Here is a 13,359-nt window from a genome sequence, read left to right as displayed (position 1 = left end):
TTAAAAAACCACGTTTGTTGCATAAGCCAGATTTCTGTGCCACTTGCTATAGGTTTCTTTGCAAGTGAGAGAGAAGAACATTAGGGACTAATGGGGCAGGCCCACTAACAGAATACAGCCATGGCTGATTAATCCAGATCATCTCACTCCACTCGCTATAACGTGTGTTTTAATTTTTTATTACTTAAGAATTTATTTTGAAATTATGCTGATTAAAAAAGGTCATATTTCCATCAGTACCTACATTAATTCAACCTTGTAAAATTTACTTCACCCACTCAGCTGGGTGGAGTGACTTTTTTATGGATGAGCAGATGTTATAGCTGAGCTGTCAATTTTTATATTACTTCATTAATTTATTCACGAGAAATGTTTTAATCTCAAACACTCCACTGTGAACAAGTGGCAAGATTCCTGGGTTCCGTGACACCCCGGCAATTCGGTGATATCTTCTTCACATTCTGAAATGGAGATATTCTCAAATCTGACATAAGCAAATAGTGTGTACTGAATATTGTATTTTGACTTTGCATTCGGCGTGATGGTCTTTGCTAGTTCAGCTGAGTGAAGCAGTCTTTACTGGTGCAAATCAGTGTAACTCCATATAAGTCAGTCAAACAATTCAGAAGTTGAGGGTTTTTTTTGATCTTTCGCAGTATTCTTGGTTTAACCCTCGTAATGATTTCTATTCTTTCTGTCTCCATCATCGCACAGCAAGGGTGATTTCTTCACATAGCAAGGTACAGAGATTTCTAGTTACCCTAATATGTTTGATACAATCCCATGAATTTTTTTTTCTAATTATTATTTATTTACTTAATATATTCATTCTCAGTTTGTGGAAATACCTGGTTATGGTAGGGAATGCTGGATGACTGGGCACTCAAGAGAAGAACTGATGAGAATTTTGAAACTTGAGGGAGGCGAAACAGCTTTGGACTGTGGTATTAGCACACTGACTAAATACTATGTGGAGAAGTAGATATTGGGAAATACTGGGGATTTTTTAGGTTTTGCAGTTATCAGTGAAAATGTCTTCATGTAATAAATGTGCATTCTGAAGATGATTTTCACAGTCAAAATAGCTGAAATAGCTATCAAAAATAGCTGTATTTTCTTTTTTTTAATAAAAAAAAATTTTGAAAGCTCATATCCTGGCTTAGAGCTGTGCTGTAAGCAGACAGCTCTGTGATGGGTTTTGTTGTAGAGCAATGCACGAACACGTGATGTAGCACAGTTGTTGGGAAACTTGGATGCATAGCGTACTTGGTATGGTGATGACAGCTTTTTTAGCTCTACAAGGACAGAGCTACATACTGCACAGCCTCCAAGTATGTACTCAGAGCCCTACTCAGCACTGCTGATGGCATTGTGGAAAACCAAAAATACCCTTCTTAATGCAGCCAGTGTTGAGAACTTCATTTCCTTAAAAAGAAATCTGGAAGACTTCCCAGATTATATATGTGTGCCTCTAACTTCAGAGGATATGACTAAAAGACTACGAGTAAAATTAATAGTAGAGGGCTTTCATGTTCTCTAGCAATAGTCTCATTTTGGCCTTCCTAATGATCTCGGTTCTTTCTCTCTCCATCATCACATAACAGGGGTACAAATCCTAAGGGAAATAAACATGTACGTTGATTCCTAGTTGGCTCAAGACCATGTAATCTGAGGTTGATGAACAGCAAATCGTGAACTTGGGCACACTGATTCCAACTGAATTCTCATTGAGAACAGAAACTAGTAAGAATATTTTAGTTCACTTAACGATATACTTACCTCACATTTTAACTGATTTTTATCTTAGTAGGTTTTGTGGGTATCAGACATAGACAACTGTTAAGTGGCTATTTTAGTGATGTTTGTAACAGTTGTAGGCAGGAAACATTTTAAAGCTCTGCTAGGGAGTCTGTTCTGTGAAGGCTGGGCCAGAAGAGATATCTAATGCAGAAAATGTCGTTTGTGTTCCTTCCGAGGTGAATTCAAGATGTTTGGTCAATCCCTTATCAGTGGCGATTTATCAGACGTAGATCAATTACGCTGTACTTTTCAGAGGTTGTTTTTCAGTAAAGCATTTAAACATGTTACTTGCTTTGCTGACTTAAGGCAAAAGTTGAATTTGGGCTAGAAATCTAGTTTCCCGACATTTTCAAATTTTGGTGATAATCAGTCTTTATAATGAACCAACACCATTTACCTTGAAATGAGCAATGCTGAACTTTGGGATGATCAAAATGTGCATCCTTTTCTGATTTGGTGGGTTGAAGAGCACTTGCAAAGTGCTAATTTATTAAATATTTTTGTATTTCATCAGTTCTTTGGGTGGTTTTTCCCCTACTGGAAATCTTCATTACAGTTTACATTTAGGCTGAATTCAAATTAATTATTGCAAGAGGTTTTGCTCTTATCCATGACTTGATGCTGTCCTCTGGTTGATTGGTGGTCCACGGTCAGCACTTGGATCTCCAGGAGGCCTAAAACATGTTGAACACTTTGACCTTAAGGGAGGTCAAATTGAAGAGGTTGGAAGGAATGTTTTAACTCACAGGAGAGCATTTAATTCCCATTTACATTCAGGTTGTTTAAACAATTGTTATCCACTTCAAAAAAAGACATGTTTCAAGCCTGTTTTGTGCAACTGGTCTCAACTGTGTAGCAACCAAGTGGGAATCACCTCTTAAAACTTCTCCCCTGAGTATTAGCTTAGCTGTAAGTTCTTATCTCTGTCCTGTGTCTGCATTTCAGAAGTCTGAGATGCTACAGCAAAGGCCGATGAGCTGTAATAGAAATCTTATGGCAAGCAGAAAGTCCTGCTAAGGTGACACCCGTAACAGCTTCCACTGAGAAAGGTTGTCCTAGAGAGGCATGATTTCTGAGTGACAGATGCTTAATCATCTGCTATTGTAAAGAGGGTGAAGCATTAGTTTTTGTCTCACACTGACCTTTTTGGAGTAGACGTGTATCCAACCCTGAAGCTCAGACCAAGAATTCAGGATTTGAGAGAAAGGTTTGAACTGAGATCTGAATTTTGCTAACCCTTCCTGCTTTCAGTTTTGATTGCAACGGGGTCTGCCACGGGTGTTTCCAATCTGGCAGATTGTCAGGCACATGTGTTAGGTGCAGACACTGACTTAGACCCAGGTGGGTTTTGGTCTGAGTAATCAAAGTGATTCACTCCCTTCCATCCCTGCAGATGATGTGGAGATGAGTGGGCTCCTTCCACTTACAAGAGAGCAAGGTCAAGAGGGTTTTCTTCTATGGTTTGTTTTGGGTGTGTGGTTTTGTTTTTTTTTCCATAGCAAATACTAGCTGATCTGGTGCACTTTGATCTGGAAAGTGTTCAGCCAAAATTCATGTGTTTGCCCTGGACATGTGTAGGTGGGATGCAGCTATGAACTGATATTAGATGATGATATTTTTGCTGTGCATTTATTTCGGCAGAGAAACAGTAGTTGCAGAAGTTTTAAGCTGTGTGATGTGATACTCTGGGCAATATAAGTTCAGTTAAGGCAGCCCGAGCATTACAGTGGGTATTACTATTAACCAATTACAAAAAAAACCTTGACAAATTAAATGTCAACCCCTACCCAGCTTGGCTGTTGAAATTCAGATCTAAATGCAAGATTGGCATCTTGTGTGTATCTTTGCTATGCTGAAACATAGTGGCGAAAAGCAGCGATATTCTCCTCTGTCTCTTAGCTAGCGGTTAATCGAGCTCCGTGTCTCAAATATCTTCTCAATGATCAGGAGTTCTTAACTGCTCACATTTTTCATTCTTCCCATCACCCGAGAAGGCTTGTCTATTGTTAAACCAAGCAGCAGTGACTTACTGGTAAAATAAGATGAAACAAAGCAAAGCCTTTTTCTTGTTCTGTGGAGTCTGTTTAATTTTAATTCTGTTGCAAAGTAGTTTTTCTAGCTGAGTTATAAGTGGAAAAACTGGTGTCACTTTGTACAGCATTTCAGTGCCAAGCTCTTAAAAGCAGTGCAATTGGAAATGGTAAAGACCTGGGAGGTCACCTAATAATGGCTATTCTCAAGCAGGATTTCTCCCTATAGTGTGTGTGTGTGTATATATATATTCCCTAGAGCTTTACCAAGTCTTGTTTTTTAAAACTCTCCGTTAGTAGGGCTCTACTTATTCCTCTTGGGAAATTATTGCCCATGGAAAAGGTTTCACAAGAAATTTTTCCTATTACCTGATAAATCAAAATTCAAATTACTAGGTTCAGTCAGTAATGCAGAGATCCTTGGTGAAAAGTTTTGCTTCCTGACACAAACTCTTGTCTACTGCTGATGGCATTTCATCTTTCTGGGCGCCGTCGCTGCTGTTGGTACATCTGATGTACCACCTCTTGTCTCAGAGGGCCTGATTAGAAGTCACTTGATTTTAGCACACCTTTTCCTGGATCATTGTGCTGCTCAGAGTAGTTTTTTAGATTCGCTGGGACGAGTGACCTCCTTCTGCTCCTGGCCATGAACTGAGGGCCCAGGCTGCCTGCGGACATGGGTGCAGGAGGGACAGGCACGCGCTTGGCTTGAGGAGCAGTGTCAGACCCTGGGCCGTCACGGCAGGAGAGTTATGCCTCCCCTTTTCACTTGCATTTGTCTTTTCTGCTGGTCATTTGGTTTTGTTCTAATGTCAGTTGTCCTAATGAGGGGGCTTCCTTCAGACCAGGGCCAAGTCCTGGATTGAGCATCAAGAAGAGGCAGGTTTTGTAATTCATCAGGATTCAGTGTTTAGAAATATCTCCCATATGAAAGAAAAAGCTCAGTAAGAGCACAATGAAGAGAGGCAAGAAGCTAAAGAAACTTAGAAACAGGCCTGCAGACTAAGCATTTGGCAGTTGGTTCATATTGGCATTTCTTTGAAATGGATTAGAGCTACTGAACTCCTACATTCAGTTCTGTTCATAGCTGGTGTGAGTACAGAGGAGCAAAACTGAAGCCGGTGGAGTTATGCTGAGTTTAGATTAATGTTAAACATCTTGGGTAGTACATCTCTTTAATGAATTTATTATATGATTCCTTTGTGAAAAGAAATATGATGGTTTCTCCTAAAAAAACCAAACCCAACAGTTATTCCATTATATTCTTATTCTGATAATTTTATCCCTCTCTTTTCTCTCTGATTTATATTTTTCAAACTTCTATAACCCCTATTGTGTGCTTCAAAGGTGTAGCTAGAGTTCCAAATTTGTACAGATCATTTCACTTTATTATCTACCTACCATCAAAGGGCAGCCCCCCTGGGCTGGACTGTGGCACACCAGATCAGAGACACTGGCTCTGTGCAATGTTCTGGGAATGGAAAGTGAGAAAGTATCTTATGTTGAAGGAGTTCAGTAGAGAGAATGGAGTTCCCGTTGTGGAAATTGCTACATGCTCTAGCTCTGGTCAAAAGTGCCATTAAATCTGTAGTGCTCAAGAGGATCTTCAATGACGTGCGAAATTCAAACATTTCTAAATTTAGAGATTTGCTTTTGGTATAAAACTTGTTAGAATTGAGAGTTTTTTCTTCTACATGGTTAAAAAACTGCACGTTGTTCTCTATAGAATGACACAGAAGCTGTGGATCCCTTAATTTGCTGCTTAAACACTAACATTTTTACAACCTTGTTTAGCAGGCTTTTTTTTTGGTACATCTATCCAGAAAATCTTCCCTAGAGAGGACTTCTCCCAGTATCTGAGATGATTTTGTCAAATGCTGCCCAGGGGCTCATTCTTCTTGTCTCGTTGTATTTGTATCGCCTATACAAATATAGCAGATTCATATTCTGCAAAATCAAAGAATAATAATGACAGACAAAGGTTCTGAATCTGTAAACGTGTATATATTATTTTTCAAAAGTGGATTTTGGAGGAATTCATGTCTAGTGGCTCCTGTTGATGTTGCCTGGCTTGTGAATGCTCAGGGTCATGATTACAGAGGAGCTGTACTTTATCCCTTATCTCCGTATCTCCTTTCAGGTATCAGATGTACATTCACCCTTGGAAATGGGTTTCCATTCATGTCAGATCAGGTCTTGGCCTGTCTGCTTGAGTTCATTCTGCCAGAAGTTTTCTTCAAGAGCCCATCACCAGCAGTACCTGGTGACCAGGCATCCATCCATCCATCCTAAAATCCATTTTGCCTTCGATTTAACAGAAGCTAAAGAAAATGTTAAAACATCAAACACGATGCATATCTTTTTTTGATGACTGGCCACTTCTCCCTCTGTGGTGATCCAGGCAGGCCTTTACCGAACTCTTAGGGTGTTACAGGTCTTAGACCACCACTTTTCAAAGAAGAGTTGCTCTAGCTGAAAGGGAGATTTCTTATTAAGCAGCTTGGGTTCCTTTCTCTCATTCTGCAGAGAAGTGAGTTATCTTGCCTCATTTATTACTGTTCTGTTCATTTTTACAGATAGCCCATTTAAAGTTAAACCCAAACAGTAATCGTCCCAATACCCGTGTCAATATTCAATATTCTTTAATAGTTAAGGGACAAAGCCAAGACATTATACTGAGCACTTCTCAAAAAACAGACCCAGGGCATCTTGGGCTGGCTGCTCCCAAATCACTATGTGTTTCTGAAAAATCAGCTGTGTATTTCCAGCTTCTTTTTAACTTTGCTGAGTGTTAAATACTAGTCTCTCTCCAAGACAGGCTGTAAAGAGGTAGACAAGTAACTTTGTATAGCCACCTCCTCTGGAAGCAATCACCATACCTTTGAAAAACTCTTTGGCAAAGTGCATGTTAGCATCAAGTGCTGGGTATTTTAGAAGGTGTTGTCAAGAAGAGCATAGAACTGAATTCCACACCTAGGATTTAGAAGATTCTGCAGGAGGCCAAAGGGGGGAAAGACAGCAAAGCAACGGAGAAATTAAAATCAATTAGGTGCAGGAGGAAGAGCAATGGTGGTGACCGAAAATAACACAAGCCCCAGTCGTGAAGGTAGTTGTGACAAAACATAGCTTACTTTGTATTCCAGGAGGATCTGTCAAAGGCAGCTATGCATGAGCATCACTAGAAGACCCACTCTAAGTCTTAATTATAACTAAAACCAGAAGTAAGGCCTGTGATGCTGTGTGGAGAAGAGTATCTAACCCTGGTGTGCTGTCTGCATCCTCTATCTTCTAAGGTGAATAGGGTGATACTGTTTCTGTAATTTGTCATCTATAGTTTGGATTAAGAATAATTCACTTTCTAAGAGTTTGCTGTTTTAAGAGCAATAGCAATCATAAAATATCAAAGAGCTTCAGATTACAAGATTCTGCAGAAGAGCTTTGGCTGGCTGGTGTTTTACACAGACTGATACAGCTTTCCTTGTTGGTTTAAAAAAATCACCTCTAAGGCAAAGGACATGAAATAACCAAGGTGTTTTCCCCTGTAGTTCCTCTTCCCTTGTGCTAGGTCTCATACGTAAAGATCATCAGACCTAAGATTATCAATTGCTTCTCAATTAGTTTGAAATCCTCTGGATCCAAAGCTTGTCCTTTTTTAATATTTAGCCTCTTTTTTTTCTTTTTTTTTTTTAAATCTCCTAGCACTGTAAGAAGTGTGGGCTTGGAGGCTTTATTCAAAGTTAAATTCAAATCCCGTCTTTTAGTTGGGGGCTGCGTTCTGTGCACGAGCTGTCTCGTTGCAGGAACGTCTGTGAACCTCACGGTGAGCGGGTGCCTGGCTCCCGCTGCGTATCAGTAACGGTATACAGTGATGCGGGCTGTATTGTGTATCCCAGCTGGTATTTCAGCCTCCTCTTAACATCTGAAGAGCTTTAGTTGGACAAAAGGCCAATGTGAAGTTTGACAATTTCAGTTTACTGGAACTGATGCTGAACACAGAGCAAAGAGTGCAGAGTGGTTCGTGTCTGTGTTCAACAAGGGGGCAACCTATTTTCATAGCTTAAAAATGGACATTTTCCACATCCTCATATACAAAATAGATAAAATACATGAGCTAACCTTGAACTTCTTTGGCTTGTCTCCTATTTCTGTGTAGAGACTCTGCTCCTCTAATGTGTAGAGGAAGAGCTGTCCTAGTTAGTGAAGCCTTCCAGGACATCGGCATGGTGTGGACTGATGTAGGTACGTTTTCATTTAAAGCAGGAGTCTGTCTCTCGATGTGTTAAAGCTGTGCCTGGTCCTGTGGTCTCACTCAGATGAAGGAACTGGAGTTCAGCTGGCACCGGGCTCTGCTGCTTTGGCTGATAAGCTCTAGTGTAAACAAATGCAGGTCTGTGAATTATCTGGCATGAGGATCAGTTAGGGGTGCTGGCTTCCTATAGCCTTCATCTAGTTGGCCTAAATGATTTATAAACTGGCAACATGATAAATGTTGTTTTAAGTGGACAAATCACATTGAAGAGGTGTAACTTTCTGTCAGTGTGTAACACGACCGCTTCTCTTAGGGGAAGAATAACAATCACAAAGAGCAGTGAGGGTAACAGGATCACAAGTAGGCATATTCCTTCTCTACAGCATAAATCATTAGAAGGGCACTTCTTTCTTTCCTTTTTGCTTGTCCTTCTTTGTCCTTTCTTCTTTTTTTTTTTCTTTCTTGGTGCTATTTTCTAGCGCTTCCATATCATTTTGGAAAGCTAAACCCTCCACTTGATTTGTGCTGCAGCTTCTTCATAAATCTATGAAGCTTGTCTCCATCAAGCTGTATTTTCCATTAAAATATGGTTCCCAGGTGATTTCCAATACTATGAAAAACATGTAGCCATAAGTCTTTCACTGATTGTTTATTATCTGTTTAGGTGCTCCTGAGGATTTTGACAGCTAGGACTTGTATCATATGTAATGTAATAAAAGTGGATGTCTTCAGCGTAACAGGGATAGCTGGCCTTTCATTTCTGTCTGCTAGGGCTGTATTTGTTTTCTATGTGTGGTTTTGTTTTGGTTTGGTTTGTTGTTCGTTTTTTTAACATGAAACTTCAGGTCTGCTCCAGCAGATCAGGTCAGTTTAAACTTTGTGTTTTCTTTGCTATATAGATGAACAAAAAACCCAAAAGAGAATCCAAACAAAACACAGCAAAAGCTTTCCTGCTATAAACAGCACAGGAAGCAGTAACAACAAAGCTAGTATTTAATCTGGTGGAGGAGTAGATTTACTTCAGCTGGTTTCTAGCACGGACATGCTGTTCCACCTCTGATTGCAGGAAATGCAGCAGGACATTCTGTGTGTCTGTCTGTCTTGGGTGTGTGTATGAAGCATGTTGTGGGATGCAATGTGTAAAGCCCTTTGCAGTAGCTGCAAGAGCTTAATGCTTTAAGCTACTGGTTTGCGGTGGAGTTTGTGAAAACTGATAGGAATTGGTTAATAATGTCTATCTGTAGGCAAAAGTGCAGCTCTTTTGCAGGCAAAGTTCTCTCTGGCCTTAAAGGGAACTTTGCATTAGGATTACAGGATCAGCCCGTGTGTAAGCACTGATTATCTGGTAGCACACAGTAAGGCTGGGCAAGGAATAAAACCTGACCTTAACTCCAGCAGCATACTGTCAGTTCAGTTCATCAAATCTATGTATATACCACCTCTATTACCAAAAGAGACGTTGCATTTTCTTGGCATCTGTGCTGGCATGTATGAAGTGTTGCAAGAAACACCCTACTAGCCTGGCAAGGGGGCTTGGGAAGACTTTTGCTTGGGAAAGTTTGGCAGAGATGGCCCCATCACAGAGAGGAGGGAAAGAGGAGACTGTCTTGGAGGTGGGCGAGGATATGAGAAGTGGGCTAGCATTTATTTGCTGACCCTGTGGTTAGCATCAAGGCCAGTCTTGTGTGTTGCCTCATCGTTTCCCCGTCAGTGGAACAGGAAAATATTGATTATTATTATAAGCCAGTAAAGGACTCAGAAGGAAAATAACTAATAATTATTAGCAGGATTTGTAATTTAAAGGTTGGCTTTATAACAAGCAAGCAAAATTATTTACTTTGGCCAGGAAAACTACCCAGCTTGGATTCCAGTGCCTTTATAATATGGAATGTCCTCTCCCTGCCCTGCAAAGAGATGCCCTTCCCAAAGGTATTCATGCAGTGGTTAAGTAGATTTGATATAACCTTGGTTTGCATTTGCATTGTATCTTCTCCAGTTGGACCTCAGAACTGGTTGTCCAATGAGAAGCTACCGTTTCCTAAATGCTTGGTAAAGCACTTAATTGTGAAAATAACTAGTTTACCTCACAACATCAATTTGAGAAATTACTCATTAATTTTTGAGGTGCAGCCGCCTTCCCTGGAGGACAGAACTACTGATCTCATCTGTACCTAAAGCCTTGGCTTTGTTTGCGAGCAGGCGTGTCTGATCTGCAAATGAAATTTGGCTTACTGTCTCCATTTCCTTATAAACACCCTTGACTGCACCTTTGGCAGAACACATGATAATTAAACAGTTGTGGCTTACGCTATGCAGGCTGAACAGAGCTGGCAGGGAAGAGTTGAGATGACTAGCATGCCACACGGAAATATTATGTTTCCCTCTACTTTCCAGTGGCATTTACTAGCAAAGTAAAGTTGAAACTCTCAAACAATTATATGAGCTTAAAATATTTGAATTTTGGGCTTCTGTCTTATTATTTGCTTAATATATTATTATTTAGGCCTAAATTATCTATGCGGCTGGTAGACAAGTAAGTCAACGTAAATGGAACACATGGATTTGAAGGAGCTGTGCTCTGAATCAGAACCACTACCTGAGAAAGGCATTCTTCACCTACAAGAGTTTAAAAGCATCCAGATCTTGCTTAAATATACTAAATACACTGGATGGTTCAAGTCCTCCAGAGGCAGTTAACAGTCGAGTTCCACCAATACAAACCCCGTTGACGTTTTTCACTGTTTGAGATCATACTTGCTCAAAACTGAAACAACTTCAACTGCTGCAAACTGATTTTTTTTTTAGTAGTTTTTAACATATATTTTGTTTTCGAAACAAAACTTTGTTGGATCTTTGTTTCCACTGGATGTGGCTGTCACTAGCTAAGTAATTCCACATGGAGACCTCTCTTTTCCCCAATTCTTAGCTTTTATATTGCTTTTAGTCTACAGAATTGCCATTCTCTACCTTCAGTCCTGGCTATGGGGATTTCATCTTTGGAGGCTCAGCCCTCATTTTATCCACAATGTCCAAGGAATGTTCCAAGACACACCAGGGAAATTGAACTAGGGTGTCCTGAGACTTTCCAAAGCTGTGCGTAAGTGTTCAAAGGTTCTTCATTCCAGAAGTTGACTGGCTTCCAAATTCACTCCCAATGTGTTCTTTCATCCTTAGTTTATAATTTTAGCACTGATTCACTCCTGAAATGGAAATCTCTTAAAGAGCAAAGGCTGATGCAGATAAAACCCTCTGGGTTATGATCCCTTCATTTGGAGCCAAATGGCACACTCGTTAATGTCATTTGCCTTATGACCAATTACTAGATATTTCCTTATTAAGCAGAAAATCACTTTTGCCTGGTGTTGTAAACTAGCTTAATAGCACTTCACCTTCTTATACATCACAGCAGTTGAGAAAGAAGATTGGGAACGTAGGGTTCATTTACTGGCCATTTCAACATTTGAGAGGGTCTTTTATTTTCTTTTTATTTTATTTTTAAATGAAAGTGGGTAGTCAGAGTATTTGTCTTACCTCAATAGGGCCATTAAAACTGGAAGATGTCGAAGCTTTAACTGCGAAACTCTAAAAGGATGTTATTCCTCAATGTCTTGGTGATATTATTTTGGGAGTTACAAGATTGAACCCACCAGCTTGGGAGAAAGAAAAAGCTTTAATTCACTGGTACCGGTTGTCTGTCTTACCCTGACTCCCCTTTCCAAGCCAGGCCTACAAGCTCCATTTCCATCCGTCTTAGTGCACTGGTCTTTCCTGGCTGGCTATGAAGTTCTTGTAGTCCCTGAACGACTACATGGGTTTGGAAGCAACATGCTTCATCCAACTTTGAACATCCACATTACACCATTCTTTTTTCAAATAAGGTCCTGTGATTATGTGGCCTGTGATCTTCCTCTTGGCTCTTCTGGGAAATTGTCATCCTCAACTTTCCTAACCCCAGATCATTTATTCCCCTTTTTTCCTTGACAGCAAAGGATAATTGCTCTGTACTTTGGGTGTTTGCATGCAGCATTCAGTACATATTTCCTAAATATACATGTTCATAAGTTTAGACAACAGCCTTCTTTTCCTAGTTGAGCAAACTGTGTGCTTTTAGCTTCCTGTCCTAGAGTATGTTCTTCATGTGCCTAAACTTCCTCCTCTCCTTTTTCTGAGCCTGTTTCAGTTTGAATTCGCCTTATTTCTGTTACCTTAGGTGAGGGGATCCATACCTAACGCTTCAGATGAGCATAATACAGAAAATTGCCCCATCTTCATGGGGCTGATGTGCCTTGACTCGTGTTCTAGGATTATGTTTCACTTCTTTATGGCCACATCACCAAGCTTGCTTGCCATCTTCTGAGTGACAGTTATGCCCAGGTCATCCACTGTCACCTGCCAGCTGAGCTGTTCACACAGTACTGTGAATTTGTTATTAGTCCCTAAAAGCATTCACTTTTTACACTGTTGTTTTTACCAGGATTTCCAAATCTCTAGTTCATCCCTTTATTCTTGTGGAAGACGCCCAGCCTTCCCTGTGTACTAATAAAGCCTCCCTTGGGCTGAAGCCGAGTTACACTCTCACCTTTGTAGTTTGCATTTAGAAGAATCGATCCATTACCTCCAGTGAGATTTTGGTTGGCATTAAGATAGCAAATGTGTGGTCAGAGGATGCACCAAGAGCAGCCCTATAGCTGGTTACGAGTGTGAACGTGGTTACTTCCAGATATTTGTGGACATTTCCCAGTAGCAGGTTATAGCTAATATACGCTCACAGTGGCTTTAAAAGAATCCCATGCTCTGGACTAATCTATCTGATGGAATAGGATGAGTTTCAACTGCTAAACTCTCCCTCCTGAGGCCAAACGCTTTAAAGTAGGATCTGATGCAGATCCTTATCCTAGGATTGTCAATAATGACTTCAGAGCACGTCACCTCTTTTTCCTTTCAAATGTAGTTTATTCATTTACTGATGTTTCCAAGTGAGCCAGCAGTTAATACACAATATTGTGTAAATTGGGTGGAGCTGATTTAATTAATAAATAGCACAGAGTTTAGTTAAAAATTACATTAGTATTGCCAATGACAGCATAAGAAAGTCATAACTAGAACACCTCCCCCCGTGCACACGCAGAAAAATTAAGACTTTGGTTATAAATTTCCCGAAGATTAAAGCTGAGATTTTTTTGTGTGTCTTCTGGCTCTGGAGCTTTTGTGTTTCAGGCTTTTCTCCACTACTGTGAGCCCTAACAGAAACCTCCTTTGTTTAAATGTTAATTGAGGTTC

The sequence above is a fragment of the Tauraco erythrolophus genome, chromosome 15, assembly GCF_009769465.1.
Source record: "Tauraco erythrolophus isolate bTauEry1 chromosome 15, bTauEry1.pri, whole genome shotgun sequence".
Lineage (NCBI taxonomy): Eukaryota > Metazoa > Chordata > Aves > Musophagiformes > Musophagidae > Tauraco > Tauraco erythrolophus.
This window is presented reverse-complemented; position numbering follows the sequence as displayed.